At 42.4% G+C, this 20879-nt stretch overlaps 1 protein-coding gene across 3 annotated transcripts in view; it reads right to left on the reverse strand.

Annotated features, from left to right (window-relative positions):
- LOC138951247 (calpain-5-like) overlaps positions 1–20879 on the reverse strand; it is an 82692-nt gene that overhangs the window by 1068 nt on the left and 60745 nt on the right. The gene's annotated exons all lie outside the window — the stretch shown is intronic.

Here is a 20879-nt window from a genome sequence, read left to right on the forward strand (position 1 = left end):
TTATCAGGGCCATAGAACTAAATGATTTAACATCATTATTATCAGGGCCATAGAACTAAATGATTGAACCATGATCTCATTGTTATGAGGGCCATAGAACTAAATGATCTAACCATGATCTCATTGTTATGAGGGCCATAGAACTAAATGATTTAACCATGATCTCATTGTTATCAGGGCCATAGAACTAAATGATCTAACCATGATCTCATTGTTAGGAAGGCCATATACCTAATGATTTAACCATGATCTCATTGTTATCAGGGCCATAGAACGAAATGATCTAACCATGATCTCATTGTTATCAGGGCCATAGAACTAAATGATTTAACCTCCTTGTTATCAGGGCCATAGAACTAAATGATTTAACCATGATCTCATTGTTATCAGGGCCATATAACTAAATGATTTAACCATGATCTCATTGTTATCAGGGCCATAGAACTAAATGTTTAAATCTTGATCTCAATGTTATGAAGGCCATATAACTAAATAATTTAATGATGATCTCATTGTTATGAGGGCCATAGAACTAAATGATTTAACCATGATCTCATTGTTATCAGGGCCATAGAACTAAATGATTTGATCATGATCTTATTGTTATAAGGGCCATATAACTAAATGATTTAATCATGATCTCCTTGTTATATGAGGGCCATAGAACTAAATGATTTAACCATGATCTCATTGTTATCAGGGCCATAGAACTAAATGATTTGATCATGATCTTATTGTTATAAGGGCCATATAACTAAATGATTTAACATCATTATTATCAGGGCCATAGAACTAAATGATTTAATCATGATCTCAATGTTATGAGGGCCATAGAACTAAATGATTTAACCATGATCTCATTGTTATGAGGGCCATAGAACTAAATGATTTAACCATGATCTTATTCTTATCAGGGCCATAGAACTAAATGATTTAACCATGATCTCCTTGTTATGAGGGCCATAGAACTAAATGATTTAACGGTACCCTGATTTAACATCATTCTTATCAGGGCCATAGAACTAAATGATTTAATCATGATCTCCTTGTTATGAGGGCCATAGAACTAAATGATTTAACCATGATCTCATTGTTATCAGGGCCATAGAACTAAATGATTTAACCATGATCTCATTGTTATCAAGGCCATAGAACTAAATGATTTAACATCATTATTATCAGGGCCATAGAACTAAATGATTTAACCATGATTTCATTATCAGGGCCATAGAACTAAATTTCTTTCTTTATTTGGTGTTTAACGTCGTTTTTAACCATGCAAGGTTACATCGCGACGGGGAAAGGGGGGGAGATGGGATAGAGCCACTTGTCAATGGTTTCTTTTTCACAAAAGCACTAATCAAAAATTTGCTCATGGGGCTTGCAACGCATTACAATATATTACCTTAATGGGAGAATGCAAGTTTCCAGTACAAAGGACTTGACATTTCTTACATACTGCTTGACTAAAATCTTTACAAAAATTGACTATTATTCTATACACTTTAAAGGTGGTCGTCTACATTTTGACTTTTTTTCCAATAATCGTATGGTTAGATTTCGCTAAAAAGTTATTTCAGATGATGAATGAACCATGGGGCAAAAAGTTACAGATTTTTTTTTATATGTAAACAAAGTTTTTATTTTTTGGGAGCGTAACTCACGCTTCCAATGTTTACTTTTCTTTTTTCTGAGAGCATGTGCTTTGCCTAAAAATATCGACCAATCAAATTATTAGCGGCGCATGCGCAAAGAGTCATTTACGGTCCAAAGATGTCTGCCATCTTGCGCCAGTTACGTAAAAAGCAAAATTGTGATCGATCAGGGCGGCATAGGTCTGAATGTGTACATTTGGGGGACCAGAAACAACCCTGAGATGCAGCGAAGTTGGAATTAGGCGCCAAATTCAACCGGCAAGTGGCAAAAACACTATGATGCTCATTGAAAGTTACGTCGGGGGTGTGTTCAAAGTACTTTTGGCAAAATCGCAAGCAGGACAAAGCCCTGGGAGTTTTTCCTGTGGAAGAGCATGCTGAAACGGAATGTAAGTATAATTTTTGACATTACACCCAACCTTTACTTTGATCTTCCATTAACTTTACTTGTATATTTGAATTCAAACCTAGTTATTACGTTTGAATTTCACTGTTCTGAAACAAAGCTTGTACGTACATTACCGATTCACTGTAGGCTGAAAGGGCGCATCCGAACATTTCATACTCAAAGGCGGTTTGAAATCGTAAACCGGGCTTACTTTTAGATCTGGTTTTTACATTATGCGCGCGTGTGTGTAAGGGGAGGGGGGGGGATATGTCTGTCTGTGCCCTCTGACTTCAACATAAATTGTGTGTATTCAACAGTAACGTTGCACATTGCAGATATGTGCGTCAGGAATGTGGACAAGTAAGCCGCAGTTTGAGCAAAGATCCAACGGTAAGCTATTTTATTCGAAAGCTGTTTTATTCGAAGACAGCGAGTCCGTTTGTAAGCAAGCTGTTATGATGTTCCTGCATACAACCTTCATCGATGCTACAGGGATACGTGTTTCAAGTTTTTAACATTTAATGTGTGTATACGTGTGCGTGTGTGTGTGTGGGTGGGAGAGAGAGAGAGAGAGAGAGAGAGAGAGAGAGAGAGAGAGAGAGAGAGAGAGACTCTGTGTGTGTGTGTGTGTGTGTGTTTGTGTGTGTGTGTGTGTGTGTAGCAGTGTGTGTGTGTGTGTGTGTGTGTGTGTGTTCGCTCTGAAAAAACGAGAACACGCAAAAATAACCATCGTATTTGGTCAAGGTATCAGACATAGTTAGTATATGCAGCTAGCTGCATATGTTGCTGATGGTGAAGGGTAACATTTTTTTTTCTCATAGCCTTTATTCATCAAGCTGACAGTGACAACATAGGCAACACAGACAAATTAAATAGCATATCCACAATTACTATAACAACAAATGCAAGCGGACCAATAGTTGCAACAAACTTCAGGCTAAATAACATCAAAAAGAAAGGACCAGGGGAAAAAGAGAGATCACACGTATCTAAGAAAACAACGGTAACCATTTGTATGTCCGAATGTATCATTAAAATCACGATATCCACATCTTGCCTGTTCTCAGTGTCATGCATTTATGAGTAGCAAGTGGTGTAAAAATTGAAAGACACAGAAAGGCACAGTCGTTCCCGCTGGCGATTGCATCAGCAGTCAAAATAGCTACCACCACCCCCCCCCCCCTCTTTGCGCTATTCACTTCACCCCCTCTCTTATCTTACCCTGCGCTGACCAATCCTTCAGAGACTTTCACATGTTGTAACAGTTTCCTCTCAGATAAAAACTCGGTCATTGACCCCGGGTAAGAAGGTCAGTGTCTGGATAGGCAGCTGTGTTCAGATTGCAAGTACCGGTCATTGACCCAGGTCTCAAGGCCAACCAGCTTTTACACGCCCATCCAGAGCAAACATATTCCCCCTCTGTATTTTTCCTTTGATGTGCCTGCTATGTACCACTGATCTAGTCATTGACTGCAGGGATACTCATTAATTAAGACCGTTTTCTAAAATAATTATGTTAACACCAGCTTTGCTGACCAACTTAGTACAAGTAGTGACAGTACTACTGCTGTCAATTATTTCCCTTCAACTAAGGAAGTAACAAAACAAAAACGATCCAATATATGTGATAAAGAAGAAAAGACAGACCTTCAACAATAGGATAAGGGGTGCAACTCTGCAACTCTTCTGAATCAAAAGCATAAAGATCACCTGTAAACAATTCTAGGATCAGGAAATCTGAACATCTGTTTGTTTTCATTAGGAAATAGAAATGAAATATAATGCTTTTGATTATTTATGACTTAAGCTGTGGTAAATTTGGCTGGTATGCAACTTTTATACTTCTGCTTGATCTAACAGTAATATTAATAACACACACATAAAGAAAAAGAAACAAAACAAGAAAGCAAAAAACAAGAAGGGCAAAGCCCATACGACTCACATGCTTTACACATTTTTCCTACCAAAATACATGTGACCTTGACCCAAGGTCAAGGTGATCTAAGGTCATGCAACACAAAGCTGGTAATTCAAGACATAGGAAGTACAATGGTGCTTATTGGCTCTTTCTACCATGAGATATGGTCACTTTTAGTGGTTCACTACCTTATTTTGGTCACATTTCATAAGGGTCAAAGTGACCTTGACCTTGATCATATGTGACCAAATGTGTCTCATGATGAAAGCATAACATGTGCCCCACATAATTTTTAAGTTTGAAACAGTTATCTTCCATAGTTCAGGGTCAAGGTCACTTCAAAATATGTATACAATCCAACTTTGAAGAGCTCCTGTGACCTTGACCTTGAAGCAAGGTAAACCAAACTGGTATCAAAAGATGGGGCTTACTTTGCCCTATATATCATATATAGGTGAGGTATTGAATCTCAAAAACTTCAGAGAAAATGGGAAAAATGTGAAAAATAGCTGTTTTTTAGGCAACATTTATGGCCCCTGCGACCTTGACCTTGAAGCAAGGTCAAGATGCTATGTATGTTTTTTGGGGCCTTGTCATCATACACCATATTGCCAAATTTGGTACTGATAGACTGAATAGTGTCCAAGAAATATCCAACGTTAAAGTTTTCCGGACGTCCGGACGGACGGACGGACGACTCGGGTGAGTACATAGACTCACTTTTGCTTCGCATGTGAGTCAAAAAATGCTGATTTACTCTTTTGTTTAAAGTGTGTGTTTATGTGGAAAGTACAGTTCCATAGTAAATTACTTTGTAAATTGTGTGGTAGGGGGTACATAAAGGGGGTAACTTTTAATGAGGTTTAGTGTGTGATTGTGTGACAGAGTGTGAATGTTGTTTTGATTTCTTGTTTCTTTGTGGCGGATTTTATTTGAAATTCTTTATTAAAACAAGGTTAATTATCATTATATTAAAATATAGCATTTTAGTCATCAAGTGTTGTATGTGTTTGGGGTAGTTATTAGTAGTGCAAATCCATAATAAGTATGAATGTACGTATTTTGTGTATGTGGTTAGCACGCGACGAGCCACTGGGGCGTTTGTAAGAAATCCCGGCCGGTTGGGGGCTGGTTGGGATTTTGGGGGGCCGGTTCAATTTTTGACTTACCGGCCCCCCTGGCCGGTAGAAAAAAAGTTAAGGTACACCCCTGTAGTGTGTTGTGACTTTTGGATTGTGAAATAAACTCAAGGAAGTAACTATCATGAACTATGATTTTGGTGCTGTTGTGAACTGTGATAGCAAAAGATATCTTCCCCCACACAATTGGAAGATGTGACTGTCAAGAAGTAGGAAATACTGTAGAAGGAAACTTGACGTGTATTGGTAAGTCACTACATCTACTCTCTCTCCAGCTCATTCTTCCTTTTTTGTGACAAAATTTGCTGCCAGAAACTGGCAATTATAATCCTCAGAATGCACCAGATTGCACCATTTTGCATCCTTTTTTTCAAAAAATTTCCGGGGGGGCATGCCCCCAGACCCCCCTAGCATTCGCGCCGTCGGCTCGGTGCAAAGCGCCGAGACGCTCATTCCTCCCTATTTTTATCTGGGAAAAGTTGGCAGCTATGCCATGAAAACTTTGGGCTCACCATCTCAGATTTAGACAAGATTGTACATGAACAAAGACTTAGATTCGACAACCTGGCTGCTTCATGCGCAAAGTGATAATTTATTTTGATGTGTTATCATCACAGATTCCTGCTTGTGTTCGTTCACAAATCAGTCAATAAAAAACAATCACAAACTGCACCCAGGCTGATTAGTTGTGTTTAGCGATGGTCTTTTCAGGCCTGGTCTGTTCTGAGACTGTAAAACGAATAGTTTACTCGTGACGGACTGAACCTTTCACATCAATATTCAACAAAAACCAACAAAACGTTTGAATAACACATACGAGAAGGGGGGGAAAATTAATTTGTGTGCTTTTGTTATCAGGGGAGGGAACCATCTAATCCGAGCAAAATTACCTCCCTTGATTTTTCTTACGTGATACATGTGCAAAGTGAATAAAAAGTGCATCAGTCACAAACAAATACAACTATTTAGCAGGATCAATTAGTACACTTGATGCATATATGAATGTTGATCTATTCAGAATAATAAATAATGTCCCGGCTGATACTCCCTGCTAAATTATCATTGATATCCCGTCGCGATATAACCTTCGTGGTTGAAAACGACGTTAAACACCAAATAAAGAAAGATCATTGATATTTGTGTTCCCTATGCACAGCGTTTGTTTTTCGGTTGTTGTTGTTTTGGTTCATGTAACGTTTCAGGCGTATTCTCAATACATTTAGAGAACTGTTATGGAAGCCTGAAGATCAAAGACAAAATGTAAAAAAAGAAGACGTTTTTTCCAATAGCTCCTGCCATTCTGATTGTGGACTTTAGAAGACAAATATACCTGCAGCCAGATTACTTGAAATGTGGCATCGGTATTAAGTGTGTGTGTGTGTGTGTGTGTGTGTGTGTGTGTGTGTGTGTGTGTGTGTGTGTGTGTGTGTGTGTGTGTGTGTGTGTTAATTTGATGCAGCTGCAGAAGTAAAGAAGCTAATGTCTTACAATATTTTCAGAAATGATCGCTCTTAGTCTATGTGTTACTACAGAACTGAAGGAGCAATGGTTGAGAGTGAGGGGGTAGGTATGCAATATACAAGTGGGTAGATTTGTGAACCATCTGTGTGCCCGCTAGGTGGAAGACGTCCATGGCATCCACATAAGAATACATCGCTGCTCTGCCGATTCAGGATGAAGTCATGTCCAAGCCATTGTCCTGCAAGAAAAAACACGTCATTTTAAGTCCATATATGCATTTCCGTGACTAAGCTTTGGTTTAATCATCGGCCTAATAATGATGACCTAGAAGCAATAGATTTGTTATAAAAAACAATTAAAAAAAAGTAAATTAATTCTTTCCTTCTTGTATTTATCAATGTATTTATTCTTTTCTCCTTTTTTTTTCTTGGGTGGTGGTGGAGGTTGGGAGGGGGTGTGAGTGTGTTGTAATTAGTTGTTTTCAAACCCTTCGGACAGATACTGATACGCCGGAGACATAGCAGAACTTTTCGGGAATGCATAATCTTGCGATCAGATGTGTAAGATGGTGATTGTTCTACACTACTCGTCATAAAAATAAACTTTACAGATGCGTTTGAGGGCAGATCTTTATGATGAGGCCGTTTATCGTAAAAATAATTATATGACTGGAAATGCCTTGTATGCCCCTAACTTATTCAGAAAACAGATTGAGTTTACATGACGTATTGTCGATACAGTGAAACCTACAACACACACACCCCCCAAAATCAAATTCGCAAAATGAAGGTTCCCGCGTTAAAATTGACAACAAATCAGAACTGCTAAAACAAAACATGTTTAGCATGTTCTTAGACAAAACAATCAAATTTGCATTCAAATCAGTAAGTTTTGTTCACATATCTTGTCTAACATGGACGCTATGGCATGCTGAGCGGTGTCGGTGTCAATCCTCTCAACAGGCATAAAAGGCAGTTTTTGAAGACGTTTTAGCGGGTAATGAGACAACAGATGGTACATTTGAGTAACTCGCTAACGCATTGCCTTTAAACTTTCGGAAAGTTGTGCTAACACATGTTGTAAAGTACTTTCGGAATTTCAAGCAATTTGAGACATTAGGTCTGCTGTTATTGGTCATGTCAGAAAAAGTTCTTAAATTGACGGTAGATTTTCGACTCATTGAAAAAATTGAATTTGTTGAAATCTTCAAGAACAATGACAGATGCGCCACATACTCAAATTCCATGTATATATTTTATCAGACATGGGTGGTGTGAGAATTTCAACGCGAAAGAAGTTGACTCATTCAGAGCGCTGAGCGCAAATGTCGGCCTACGCATAGCAAAGCTCACTGCCGACACGCTTAACTGATCAATGGCTCTTGAAAAAGCATTTTCCAAAAATGTGTGTGTGCGTTTAAACAAGTGCGCTTTGAACAGCCATTGGTGAAACTGTATTAAATTTAAGGGTAAATTGAAGCTTTCATTTTTCTAAATGCATGCTAATTCTAATTTTTTTTCTGTTCAATCGGACAGGGTAGATCCTTATTTTTAAAACTCTTTCTGGGATGTCGCATAACAGCAGAACTAATACCTCACATGACTTGAGATTTCGTGTGTCCTTTATGACATGTGTTAACACAAATCTCCAAAAGTTTGGTTTAAACATAAGTTTATTTTAACAAGGGTTACAATCATGACATGTATACAAAGTTCACAGAAACAGCAACAAGCTAGAAGCTTATAGTGGTGTTCCTGCATGACAGTACAACATAAGGCGGTAACGGGTGAAAAATGTGTCTCAATAACCCAAATCTATCAGTAACGTAATGAACGTTGCATAATGATTATAAAGAAAGACAGTAAAGGAAGGAAGGAGGGAAAGAAGATGAATAAAAGAAGAGGGATGGGTAGGAGATGCGCAGAAGTTAAAGTTGTTGTCCGGCTTGTAGAGCATTTATTCTGACTTGCCCAAAGCGCCCTGAACGTTCAATGAACGAGTGTACTGTGGAAAAAAATTTCCTGTTCAAATCTAAAGAATACTGTCTGTCTCCGTTTAAAAGTTGGGGGAGGTGAATTGTTTGATTAGGGAGGGTATGTATAGTTTCTTGACGTGCTTCGCGATAATTTGGACAATCGAATATGAAGTGTTGTACGGATTCGGACGGGAATCCACAGTCACAAGATGCATCTGTAGCAACGTGACGTCTCACTAGATCGTTATTGAGATCACTTATATATAACCTGAGCTTACAGTGAATTATTTGTGACATGCGATCTCCAGAATAAAAATAACACGGCGGACTTAAATCGTTTTTTCACAAAAAGTGCTTAAATTCACTTAGGGAATCACTAAGTTTTATATAGTCTGGTAAAGAATTCCAGAGTTGTGTAGTAGATGAGAAAAATGAGTTTCTATATAATTCAGTTTTAAACGATGGAACTTTCCTGTCTAGAGGTCTGTGCCGGTGATATGGGTTATTAGTTGATATCAATGGTGGCAATATCGCTAATAAGTAGTTTGGCACCTTGCGGTGAACGATCTTGTGAAATAATATCAATTTATGACGTTTTCGCCTCTCTAGTAATGAAATAAAGCCTGACTCATCGTACAATTTTTGATGGCTTGTACCGCGGACTGCTCCAACAATGGTTCGAATTGCATCTAAGTGTATACTTTCGAGCTCGGTGGCTAACTCCTTTGGGCAGTTGTCCCAGAGAACATCAGCATAATCAAAATGTGGCAATATGAAGGATTTATACATTGTTTCTAAAGCTTTTCTGCCTAGTCTATATTTATAAGATCGTAAGCAAGCTACTAGCGTACGGCATTTTGCTATAACAGATTTAATATGTAACTCCCACTTACCGTTATTCTGAATAATAATACCAAGATGTTTATGACTTTCAGTTTCTTGTAAAATTGTGCCACCGAAGTTTAAAGGGATGTAATCTGGATTCCTTTTCCTGCTTATATTCAGAAGTTTTGTTTTCCTTTGATCAAATTTAACTTTCCACTGACTCCGAAAGTTTGAAGGCAATGCGTTTGCGAGTTACTCAAATGTACCATTCTTTGTCTTATTACCCGCTAAAATGGCTTCAAAACTGCCCTGTATGCCTGCTGAGAGGATTGACACCTACACCGCTCAGCATGCCATAACGTCCATGTTAGACAAGATATGTGAACAACACATACTGATTTGGATGCAGATTTGATTGTGTGAGCAAGAGTGACCCTGTTTGTTGTTTTATTATCTCAACTTGAAGAACAACTCATTTTTTGCCCACACAAATTGATTTGGTTCAGCTGTTGTGCCTAGCAGTGTTGTTTTGCCATTTTGAAGAAGACTGGGTGACAGGGTGACTGTTGTGGAGATCGCTAGATACCACTGGAATCGAATGGAAGGATATAGAACATTATGGAACTTACTTTGATTTAGTGCGCAGTCACTCATGACGTAAGCGTAGACGCTCATCGAACAGACGGAACTGTGTAGATCTAACCAGATTAGTGTCGATGTTTCCCGAATATTCTCGTATGTCCATTAACTATATAAGTAGGGCTGCGCACACGTATTGTTGTTCTTTACCAGTCTTGCACTTGTTCTTTCTTACACTGTGCTGAGAGATATTGTCACCGTTGTTCCAGCTGTTAATAAATCTACAGAACCTACACAACTCGTTGTGTCTCCTTTGCGACTGAGAGTGGCGAAAGGAAAAACACGACAACTGGCGTCGCCGACAGTTACTTCCCTTGTCTATTCGGAGTGACTTATTACTGCAAAATGACGGAAACAGAGCAGCTGATAACACTTCTGAGGCAGCAGTTGGAGCAACAGCAACGCCAGCACAAGGAAGATATGGAGCAACAAATGCACCAGATGGAGATGATGATGAAAGTGTTCAGTGGTGCCGCAGCTTCTGCCAGGGAGGAAAGCTACGACGATCCGAGTGCTTCGAATCTACGTTTTCCCATTACTACACAGGCAGCTGCAATCCCATCTTTTGTTGCGTTTGATGCAACATCGGAACTGTGGCCTGACTACTGGTCAAGATTTTGCACGTTTGTGGTCGCCAACTCCGTGCCGGAGCAGCGCAAGGCTCAAGTTTTCTTGACGAATCAGACTGCTACGGTCTACAAACAACTGGCAAATCTGGCTACTCAGCAAAATCCGCCCAAGGACATCAACAGTTTGACAATGGACGAGATTGTCAAATTCATGAAAGAACAGTTCGACCCGAAACTCTTCATAGTGCGAGAACGTTTCAAGTTCTGGAGTGACATGAAACGGAAGCCAGGCGAAACTCTCCAGGAGTTAGCAGCGCGCATACGCCAAGACGCCGCTACCTGTGACTTTCCTTCGATCAAAAACCCACAAGACGAAGCTCTGAGACAGAGATTCATATGTTCTGTCAACAATGAGGCTGTCTTAAAGGCTCTATTCAAGATCAAGGACACAGAGCTGGATTTCGCACGTGCTGTCCAAGTCGCGATTGAGACTGAAGACGCAGCGAAGGTTGCCAAGGAAACTGTCTACGGTTCCAAGACCATGCCAGTCAACAAGGTCCACCAGAACAAGACTACGGGTCCACGAAAGAACCACAAGCAGTCTAATTCCACAGACAGGAAGTGCTACCGATGTGGAAAGGCCCACAAAGCAACAGACTGCCCCTACAAAGAAGCCAAATGCCGATACTGTGACGTCACAGGACATTTGGAAGCTGTCTGTAGAAAAAAGCAACATCAGAATCGGGAACGACATTCCCAGGCTTCCGTGAAGAGAGTCACGAAAGCAGAGCTTGTCAACGCGATCCTCGGTAAAGTTCCCCAAAATACTCCTAGGTTGGATGTACCCATAACAATCCAGGACCGACAGTTCACCATGGAACTGGACACCGCAACTACAGGAAATTTTGTTTCTCTTCCGGTCTGGAGACAACTAGGAAAACCGAAGCTGGATGACGTCACACATCGTTACGAGTCTGCCAGCAAGCACGACCTGCCCGTGCTGGGAACTTTCATGGGCCAAACCAAGGATCCAGTGACTGGTAAGCAAAGCTCAATTCCGTACATCGTCACCAAGATCCCTCATCTGAATCTGCTAGGACGCAACGCAATCCAGACTCTGGGAATTTCTGTGGACAATGCTCTAGGACTGAGGAGCATAGAGAGTCACGCTAAGAGTGAGGGTGCAAAACCTACGCATCCAGCGACCTCCAACGCGCCTTATGCTGCCCTGCAACGAGATTGTCACAGACTGTCTGATAAATTCCCAAATCTCTTCAAACAAGAATTGGGATGTCTCAAGGACTTCGAACTGGACGTGAAGTTCAAGTCTGATGCGAAGCCGGTTTTTCACAAGGCACGTCCGGTACCTTTCGCTCTTCGTGATGACCTCGCCAAAGGCTACGAAGAAGGCATCGCCAAAGGAGTCTGGAAGCCAGTCCAGTTCAATGAATACGGAACGCCAGTGGTACCAATTCGTAAGGCACAAACCTCGGGCACCCTGAAGCCCAAGCTACGGATCTGTGGTGACTACTCAGTGGGCATCAATGATCAGCTTGAAGATCACCGTCATCCAATGCCACTCCCAGAGGAACTGATGCAGAAGCTAGGAGGTGGATTCGGATACACCAAGATCGATCTTGCTGATGCCTACAACCAGATCAAGCTGGCACCAGAGAGTCAACGCAGGCTAGCCCTCAGCACTCACCGTGGGGTACTCCTGCAGCAACGACTTCCTTTCGGGATAAAGTCAGCACCTGGTTACTTTCAAGAGATCATGGAAAACCTGACCTGTGATCTACCTGGTGTTGCCGTCTTCCAAGATGATATACTCGTCAGCGGGAAGGACGCCAACGACCACCTGAGCAACCTGGAACGTTTGCTCACTCGTCTGAACGACAAAGGACTCAGATGTCGTCGTGAAAAGTGCGAGTTCGCACAAGCCAGTGTGGAATACCTTGGACATACCTTATCGGCCGAAGGGATCTCCAAAGGATCGAAGGTCGAGGCAGTTTTGAAAATGCCAGCCCCTACGGACGTCTCAAGCTTGAAGTCTTTCTTGGGCTCAGTTCAGTTTTACGGGAAGTTCATCCCTAACCTGGCCAGCATGGCAGAGCCGCTCTACCGCCTGACGAAGAAGGCGAACCCCTGGAAGTGGGGAGATGAGGAACAGGCAGCATTTGAACAGTTGAAAAATGTGCTTTCCTCGGATCAAGTTCTGGTACACTTCGATCCAAACAAGACTTTGGGACTAGCTTGTGACGCGTCCAACGTTGGAATTGGAGCAGTCCTATTTCATCGCTATCCAGATGGAAGCGAGCGCCCAATCGCCAACGTGTCCAAGACTCTCACGGCTGCAGAAAGGAACTACAGCCAAATCCACAAGGAAGCCCTGGCCATCATCTTTGGCTTGCGGAAGTTCTACCAGTATCTCTACGGACGTCAGTTCATACTGGTGACAGATCATAAGCCGCTGACATCACTTTTCGGACCGAAGAAAGGGACTCCACTGCTCGCAGCTAACAGACTAGCTCGGTGGGCCCTGTGGCTGAACCAGTTTAACTACACCATCGAGTACCGGAAAACAGCGGATCATGGCAATGCAGATGCCCTTAGTCGCTTGCCATACGGAGATGACATCGACTTCGACAGGGAGGAAAGTGGTGAAGACATGGACATGGTGTGTGCCATCAAGGTTCTCAGTCTTCAAGTCCAGCCTGTGGATGCCAATATCCTCCGTCAAGAGTCAGGAAAAGATCCAGTGATATCTACTGTGATGCGCTACGTCCGTGAAGGCTGGCCACCAAAGAACGCTGAGATCAATGAAGATGTCAACAAGTTCCGGAAGTTGTCGGACTCTCTCAGTATCTGCCACGGATGCCTCGTCCATGGATCGAGAGTGGTGATTCCACAGAGCCTGCAGTCCAAGATCCTTGATCTGCTGCATCTCGGACACTTCGGCATGGAACGCATGAAACAGTTGGCAAGAACTGCTGTTTACTGGCCCGGTATCGATGCTGCTATTGAGATGGCTACTCGACGATGTGACTCGTGTGGTGAACATCAGAACAAGCCATCCAAGCCTCCAGTTCACCCATGGATGCTACCAGAAAAGCCGTGGAGCCGCTTACACCTGGACCATGCAATCAACTTCATGGGTAGAGACTGGCTGGTGATCACGGATGCTTACTCCAAGTATCCATGCATTCATCCTACGTCATCCACGTCCTCTAGAGCCACTCTAGACCTGCTGGAAGAAGATTTTGCTCATTTTGGATTGCCTCACACACTTGTCACTGACAACGCGCCGACCTTCACTTCTGAAGAATTTCAGAGCTGGTGCAAGGAACGGGGGATCACGCACCTGACAGGGGCACCATATCATCCTGCTACCAATGGAGCCGCCGAACGTTTGGTGCAGACATTCAAACAAGCACTGAGAAAATCTTCTTTGCCACCGAAGCGTGCTCTTCAAGAGTTCTTGATGCAGTACCGGAGAACGCCGACATCCTGTGGTTTCTCTCCGAGTGAACTCTTGAATTCCAGGCAGTTACGGACAAGGATCGACACTCTGCTGCCCTCGCCAGCCCACATCGCTCAGGGCAAGCAATCCAAGGAGGCATCCAAGTCTCAGATGACTCCAGACTTGAAAGCTGTCGTCAAGGTAACCAGACAGTACAAGGCCGGAGATCCTGTGTATGCTCTGTACCATGGACCTCGCCGAGACAAACAACCCCGATGGGTACCAGCAGTCATCAAGAAGTCTCTGGGTACCCGCTGCTTCAACGTCATGGTCATTCCTCATGGTCCAGTATGGAGACGACACTGGGAACAGCTACAGCCACGCTACACCACTGAGGAAGACAATGAACCTGGTGAGGAAGTGGACACTGTTTCTGAACTTGTAACAGATCACCCCATGGAGATCTTGGAAACTGTGCCACAAACTCGGAGACAGACCAAACCCAAAGGTACTCCATCCGTTCCAGAGTATGGACCAGACAATCCAAGACGGTCAAAGAGAACACGCAAACCCACAGAGAGACTTTGCTGTTGATGCTTGAGGAGTAGCATCAGTTTAGGTGGGGAGGTGTTGTGGAGATCGCTAGATACCACTGGAATCGAATGGAAGGATATAGAACATTATGGAACTTACTTTGATTTAGTGCGCAGTCACTCATGACGTAAGCGTAGACGCTCATCGAACAGACGGAACTGTGTAGATCTAACCAGATTAGTGTCGATGTTTCCCGAATATTCTCGTATGTCCATTAACTATATAAGTAGGGCTGCGCACACGTATTGTTGTTCTTTACCAGTCTTGCACTTGTTCTTTCTTACACTGTGCTGAGAGATATTGTCACCGTTGTTCCAGCTGTTAATAAATCTACAGAACCTACACAACTCGTTGTGTCTCCTTTGCGACTGAGAGTGGCGAAAGGAAAAACACGACAGTGACCCCCCCCCAAAATGCAACCCTCAAAAATGCTAATAACTTCTACATCTGTTGACCGAATCACATTATATTTGGGGGACATAAACTTCAGCTACCGTGACACTTTCACGAAGGGGCAATTTTGTAGATCAAATGGTCAGACTTTTGTGCTATTTCAAAAAAAGTTGCCAAGATGTGGAAGGGTCATGGATAGGCTGAAGTTTATGTCCCCCAAATATAAAGTGATTCGGTCAACAGATGTATAAGTTATTAGCATTTTGGAGGGACCGGCCCCCGTGGCGCAGTGGTTAGCGCGTCGGACTGCGGGCCGGGAGATCGTGGTTCGAATCCCATAATGGGTGGGTGGGTTTTTCGAGCTTCGGTCGGCTCCTACCCAGAGTGGAAGTGCTAAAGTTCCAATGGGAAGGCTGGGATCACACAGCCGAGTGTCATTCACTTCACGAATGCGATTGACACAGAAAGTGCAAAAAAAACACCACAAAAAACAACTTGTCTCGATTCTTGTGACCCTTCCTGCTCAGGGCTCTCATGGTGACCTTGGTTCCAGTGTTCCTGTTCCAGCCATCCCTGAATATTCTGCTGCCGGCCTGGGATGCTCCAGGGGGGTCGACGGAAGGACGCAGTGGCGGTCTGCTCTCTGAGGAGACGCTCACTCAGTCTGGCTCCGCGACTTAACAGTCAGTGTCGTAAGTAGAGGGCTTAGTAGGTAGCGGTGCCTGTGTCCCTTGCCAGGAACAGGACCAATACTGAACACCGTCGAAGTGACTCAGCAGCAGTGCAGTGTCATCTTCCGAGGGTAGCCTGACATCCTTCCCCGGAGTGTCTGTAAAATTAGTGAGGGTGCCCAGGTGTCTGACCAACACTGGGGGCTCATTGATTCGACAAAAGTCTGGCGGCAGAACGAAGTTCAGGGGTGGATGTTGCAGTGAGTGTTGGGACGGGGCGGCGTGGTAGCATACTGGGAGAAGGAACAAGCGTCGGGACCAGCAAAAAGAGAAAAGAGAATGAAAAAAAAAATGAAAAAAAAAAAAAAAAAAAGCATTTTTGAGGGTTGCATTTTTTTAAGGTCACCCTGTAGTTGCCAAAAAATCAGCCTGACTGGGCCATTTCTACTGAATTTCCAGGATGTTGTTATAACATTTAAAGATTAATAACTGAAACAGGACACATTTCTAAAGATTTCATATAACGATTATCCGCCATATCCGGACACGCCCATCACTTTTCAGGTTGTTGTTTTTACATCATAATTTAAATGCATATTTACGGCACATCATAGTCGAGTCATGCATAACTTAAGGCGATTAACAGCAGTGTGCTAACATTTTTGAAACTGTTTCAGATTTTTAAGTACTATTTTTGTAATTACAGGTCTTTGACGGGTGGTTATCAACCTCCCTTCTCCTATCTTGGTAGTGGTGACAAACACACCTGGAAGGACATGTGGCTGCACTTGAAGTAGGCTCCTCTGAAAGGATTCTCTGTTATTGTTGCAGGCCATGCCCAAAACCGGGGATGGGAGCCGCTCAGCAATGGACAGGACCAGCTCCCCCGCGGTCATCTCGTTAATCATGTTCTGACCAACACAGTTAAAAGTCCTATTGTTATGAAATAATGTAATGCATTCAAATTTGTATCCATTTTATCTGTTTTAATAGATGTAGTATTATGAAACAAGTGGCATGTAGATATAATAATAAGCCATGCGCACTTGACCGGCATTCGTGAAACTTTGTGGAATTATCATCCCATATCTCAGGCCAATGTACACCAAATTTGAAGTAAGTTGTAGAAGTAATTCATGAGTTATCAGCATTTTAATGGGTTTTTGTTTTGTTTGGGGGGGGGGGGGGGTTACTTTGTACATGTTTGTGTGTGTGCTTTATGCATTCAGATGTATACATATGTAAGAGTGTATGCATTAAATAAGTTGGTATATAATTAAAATTCTTTTGTTAATAAATTGTGTCTCGACTGATTGATGGGATTGTCGATTTTGTAAGTATCATGTTAACCTTTGCCGGATGCCGCTTTTGACTACACACGCCCGACGATGCGGGTTTGTCTGAACCCATACATTTGAAAGAGGGTTTTTACCGTTTATTTCTCTAACGACGATGCGGGTTTGTCTGAACCCATACATTTGAAAGAGTGTTTTTACCGTTTATTTCTCTAACGACGGGGTGGGTTCAGGGAAACCCACAGCGCTACTTCAGTGGGTGCATCGAGTTTCTCCCTTCACCGACTTCTTGCAGGGGAGGGAGAGGGGGGGGAGGGGGAGGGAGAGACTGAGAGAGACTGAGAGAGACTGAGAAAGACTGAGAGACTAAGAAAGAGAGAGAGAGAGAGACTAAGAAATAGAGAGAGAGAGACTAAGAAAGAGAGAGAGAGACTGAGAAAGAGAGAAAGAGACTAAGAAAGAGAGAAAGAGAGAGAGAGAGACTAAGAAAGAGAGAGAGAGATTAAGAAAGAGAGAGAGACTATAAGAAAGAGAGAGAGAGACTAAGAAAGAGAGAGAGAGAGAGAGACTAAGAAAGAGAGTGAGAGAGAGACTAAGAAAGAGAGAGAGAGACTAAGAAAGAGAGGGAGACTAAGAAAGAGAGAGAGAGAGACTAAGAAAGAGAGAGAGAGAGAGACTAAGAAAGAGAGAGAGAGACTAAGAAAGAGAGAAAGTCGGAGAGAGACTAAGAAAAAGAGAGAGAGAGAGACTAAGAAAGAGAGAGAGAGAGAGAGACAAAGAGAGAGAGAGAGACAAAGAAAGAGAGAGAGAGACTAAGAAAGAGAGAGAGAGAGACTAAGAAAGAGAGAGATAGAGAGAGACTAAGAAAGAGAGAGAGAGACTAAGAAAGAGAGAGAGACTAAGAAAGAGAGAGAGAGACTAAAAAAGAGAGAGAGAGAGAGAGAGAGACTAAGAAAGAGAGAGAGAGACTAAGAAAGAGAGAGAGAGACTAAGAAAGAGAGAGAGAGACTAAGAAAGAGAGAGAGAGAGACTAAGAAAGAGAGAGAGACTAAGAAAGAGAGATAGAGACTAAGAAAGAGAGAGAGAGAGAGAGACTAAGAAAGAGAGAGAGAGAGAGACTAAGAAAGAGAGAGAGAGACTAAGAAAGAGAGAAAGTCGGAGAGAGACTAAGAAAGAGAGAGAGAGAGAGAGAGAGAGACTAAGAAAGAGAGAGAGAGAGTCTAAGAAAGAGAGTGAGAGACTAAGAAAAAGAGAGAGACTAAGAAAGAGAGAGAGAGAGAGCCAAAGAAAGAGAGAGAGATAGAGACTAAGAAAGAGAGAGAGAGACTAAGAAAGAGAGAGAGAGAGAGAGACTAAGAAAGAGAGAGCGAGAGACTAATAAAGAGAGAGAGAGAGACTAAGAAAGAGAGAGAGACTAAGAAAGAGAGAGAGACTAAGAAAGAGAGAGAGAGAGACTAAGAAAGAGAGAGAGAGAGAGACTAAGAAAGAGAGAGAGAGACTAAGAAAGAGAGAGAGAGAGAGACTAAGAAAGAGAGAGAGAGAGACTAAGAAAGAGAGAGAGAGAGACTAAGAAAGAGAGAGAGACTAAGAAAGAGAGAGAGAGAGAGACTAAGAAAGAGAGAGAGAGACTAAGAAAGAGAGAGAGAGAGAGAGACTAAGAAAGAGAGACAGAGAGACTAAGAAAGAGAGAGAGAGAGACTAAGAAAGAGAGAGAGAGACTAAGAAAGAGAGAGAGAGAGAGAGACTAAGAAAGAGAGAGAGAGAGACTAAGAAAGAGAGAGAGAGAGACTGAGAAAGAGAGAGAGAGACTAAGAAAGAGAGATAGAGACTAAGAAAGAGAAAGAGAGAGACTAAGAAAGAGAGAGAGAGAGAGACTAAGAAAGAGAGAGAGACTAAGAAAGAGAGAGAGAGACTAAGAAAGAGAGAGAGAGACTAAGAAAGAGAGAGAGAGACTAAGAAAGAGAGAGAGAGACTAAGAAAGAGAGAGAGAGAGAGACTAAGAAAGAGAGCGAGAGAGACTAAGAAAGAGAGAGAGAGAGAGAAAGAGAGAGAGAGACTAAGAAAGAGAGAGAGAGAGAGACTAAGAAAGAGAGAGAGAGAGAGAGACTAAGAAAGAGAGAGAGAGAGACTAAGAAAGAGAGAGAGAGAGACTAAGAAAGAGAGAGAGAGAGACTAAGAAAGAGAGAGAGAGAGACTAAGAAAGAGAGAGAGACTAAGAAAGAGAGACAGAGAGAGAGACACAGAGAGAGACTAAGAGAGAGAGACAGAGAGAGAGAGAGAGAGAGAGAAACAGAGAGAGAGAGACAGAGAGAGACAGAGAGAGAGAGAGAGACAGAGACAGACAGTCAGATAGACAGACAGTCAGATAGACGGATAGACAGATAGACGGATAGACAGATAGACAGACAGACAGACAGAGCAACTGACAACAGACATACAGACAGAGAGATACGGACAGACAGACAGAGAGACAGACAGTCTCTTGGAGACAAACAGGCAGACAGACACTGTTCCGCCGCTTTGGTAATTATGGGTGTAGCAGAACCCGCGCCGTCGGCAGAGGGATAGTTACAATCACTACTACTCTTTAAAAGTATGGGTTTGTGTGAACCCGCGCCATCGGTAGTGTTTTTGTAAATTAGCATAATGAATTAATTTTAATGTTTTGTCATGTACACACTAAAAATGTGCAGACAGAGAGCAAATTAGGTGTGTGAGAGATACTTAAAATTTCAAAACGATACCTTTAATGGTTCCAGAGTTACAATGATTTTAGTGTGTCTCTGGGTACAGGTGAACCCAGGAAGCACGGCAAAGGTTAAACAGCAAACGGAAGTATAGTGTCACCACTCTCTCTCTCTCTCTCTCTGAGACTCTCTCTCTCTCTCTCTCTCTCTCTCTCTCTCTCTCTCTCTCTCTCTCTCTCTCTCTCTCTCTCTCTCTCTCTCTCTCTCTCTCTCTCTCTCTCTCTCTCTCTCTCTCTCTCTTTCTTTCTCTCATGTATGCACACACACAAACACACACACACACACGCATTTACAATATACAGCCCATACTTGAATAACTGAGATTAACATAAGCACTCAAGCAATAACAGAGAGAAGAAATCTTCAAACCATTACATTTGTAACTACACAAACTCACTGTAAGACTAAGAGACTGGATCTTTCTTCCCGATAACTCTTGGCGGCAGCTTCTTGAGTAGCTGTCCGCATGCGGACTCTCTGTGTCCCCGATTGCGCTGACAAACAATGTAACACTGCCGCACCTGCTGGCCCTGCCCTGCCTCTTCTGACCGGTGGAGACGATGCTTAGCTCAGAGTTGAGACATGAGATAAGCGTACTGTGTTCGACCTGAGTATCGAAATGGACAGCTTTTACAGAAAAAAAAAGAAAAAAAAAAACAAAAGTGTTAAAAGACACAGTCTAAGAAATGGACAAACGGTTATACTTGACGGACATGAATCATAAGTGAATAAAATACGTGGCTTATACCTACCATGCAATACAGTACAGTATTAGTTTATTTATGCCATAAGGGGCAAATGTATAATGAGTTACACGTTTGGCATTTTTAAGAACTATAAATGCATACATGAATCGTCTAAAACATGATCAGGTATAAGAAAACAAACACGTACAGATACTCCGATTCACACAATCACTCGTACTACCACGTACATGTCACACGCACGCACGCGCGCACGCACGTACGTACACACACACACATGCACACACACAGACGCACACACACAGACGCACACACACACACACACACACACACACACACACACACACATCCACAGACATACGCACGCACATTTTACACATACAAACAAACACGCACATTTTACACACATACGGCACACACATAGACATAAGAAATACAAAAATAAA

Source organism: Littorina saxatilis, linkage group LG16, assembly GCF_037325665.1.
Source record: "Littorina saxatilis isolate snail1 linkage group LG16, US_GU_Lsax_2.0, whole genome shotgun sequence".
Taxonomy (NCBI): Eukaryota; Metazoa; Mollusca; class Gastropoda; order Littorinimorpha; family Littorinidae; genus Littorina; species Littorina saxatilis.